A 1,997-nucleotide genomic window follows, 5' to 3' on the forward strand; every position below is an offset into this window, starting at 1 on the left:
GAGAGAGGTTGCAGTGCCTCAGGTGGAAGATGTCACTTCAAGCATTGTCAAGCCCACCATCGAAGGGCACTTTGAGCTAAAGCATCCTATGATTCAACTTCTTCACTCTAGTGGGCAATTCACGGGAATGTCACATGAGGATCCTCAGCGTCACATCGATCTTTTCTGCAGATTGTGGATACTTTTGCTACTGGAAGGGTCACAAAAGAATATGTTCGACTGACACTGTTCCCCTTCTCTCTATTGGGGAATGCAAGTAACTGGTTATTAGCAGAGCCCGCCAATTCTATCACTACGTGGGATGACTTGGCGACGAAATTCTTGACTAGGTTCTTTCCGCCAGCAAAGACCGCTCGCCTCCGAAGGGAGATCAAGTCATTCAGGCAGAAACATGGAGAAAATTTGTATCAAGCCTGGGAGAGGTTTAAAGGTCTTCTTAGAGATTGCCCTCATCACCATCAGACGAATGAAGTTCTGGCACACACATTTATTGCGAGTCTGGATGCCCAACATAAGTCATCACTTGACACTGCTGCAGGAGGGCAGGCTCTTGATCTAAGCTATGAAGAACTATTCACATTATTGAACAGGTTTACTCAGAGCACTCCAGACTGGCAGGATGATGCAGCTAGTAGTTCAGTTAGGAAAGCACCGGGTGTCTTTGAAGTAGAAAATTTTACAACATTATCAGCACAGATTGATGCCATGCGCACCGAACTCAGGAAGTTGGTTGTGCCACAAGCGCCACCACAGGTACATGCAGTGCAGCAACCATATCCTATTGTGATGTCTACGGAGAGGGTCATAAAAGTGATGAATGCCCTGCAAATCCCGCGTCCATATACTTTGTGGGTAATGCAAGCAAGGGGAAAGGAAGCAACAATCAATACGGAAATTCCTACAACCCAAATTGGAGGAACAATCTGAATTTCAGGTGGAATGACAACCCAGGTAATCAGAAGCAGAACTATCAGTCAGCACCTGCTCCTCAAGATCCCACAAACAGTATGGAAGAGATGATGAAAAAGATGATGGGTGACATACAGAAGATGATGCTCGACCAACAGAAGTTGATAGCAGATAATCAGAATCGTGATTTGGCTGTACGAAATTTAGAAAGGCAGATGGGACAGATAGCTGGTGCACAAAATACTAGACCACCTGGAGGACTTCCAAGTGACACAGATGTAAATCCCAAGCCTTGCAATGCTGTAACTCTGCGAAATGGGCGAGAATTAGAGGAAGTGACGTCAAAGAGAACTGGTCGAGTGGAGGATGAAAAAGAGAAGGTTGCCACAAAAACAAGTGAAAAAGAGAAGGCAGTCGAGGCACCAGTGGCAAAGCAACCACAGGCTGTGGTTGCAAAGCCAGCGCCTCCATTCCCTCAACGTCTGGCAAGACAGAAAGAAGAGGCTACTTATAAGAAGTTTCTTTATTTACTTAAGTAGGTAAACATGAATGTCCCCTTGGTTGATATGCTGCAGGGTATTCCAAAGTATGCTAAGTACATCAAAGATATTGTTGTAAACAAGAGCCGTTTCACAGAGTATGCCACAGTTGCACTTACTGAGGAGTGCACTTCTCGTATTCAGAACAAGTTGCCCATAAAATTGAAGGATCCCGAAAGTTTCACTATTGAGATTTCTATTGGGACACAGGTTTTTGCTCGAGCACTTTGTGACCTAGGTGCAAGTATAAATCTGATGCCTTCGTCTATCTTTCCGAAGCTAGGTCTGGGAGTGCCCAGACCAACCACTATAGTTCTTCAGCTGCCAGACAGATCGTTAGCAAGGCCCGAAGGCATTATTGAAGATGTATTGGTACAAGTGGGGTCGTTGATAATTCCTGCTGACTTTGTGATATTGGATTTCGAGCCAGACCCGGAAGTCCCATTTATTTTGGGACGTCCGTTCTTGGCCACAGGGAGAGCACTTATTGATGTAGCTGCTAGGCAGCTTACCATGCGAGTACATGATAAAGTAGAGGTCTTCAATGTA

At 45.3% G+C, this 1,997-nt stretch overlaps 1 pseudogene; it reads right to left on the minus strand.

Annotated features, from left to right (window-relative positions):
* Window positions 1-362: 362 nt before the first annotated feature.
* Window positions 363-459, minus strand: LOC132620651 (small nucleolar RNA R71; annotated as a pseudogene).
* Window positions 460-1,997: the final 1,538 nt, after the last annotated feature.

This window comes from Lycium barbarum, chromosome 11 (assembly GCF_019175385.1).
Source record: "Lycium barbarum isolate Lr01 chromosome 11, ASM1917538v2, whole genome shotgun sequence".
In the NCBI taxonomy this organism is placed as follows: domain Eukaryota; kingdom Viridiplantae; phylum Streptophyta; class Magnoliopsida; order Solanales; family Solanaceae; genus Lycium; species Lycium barbarum.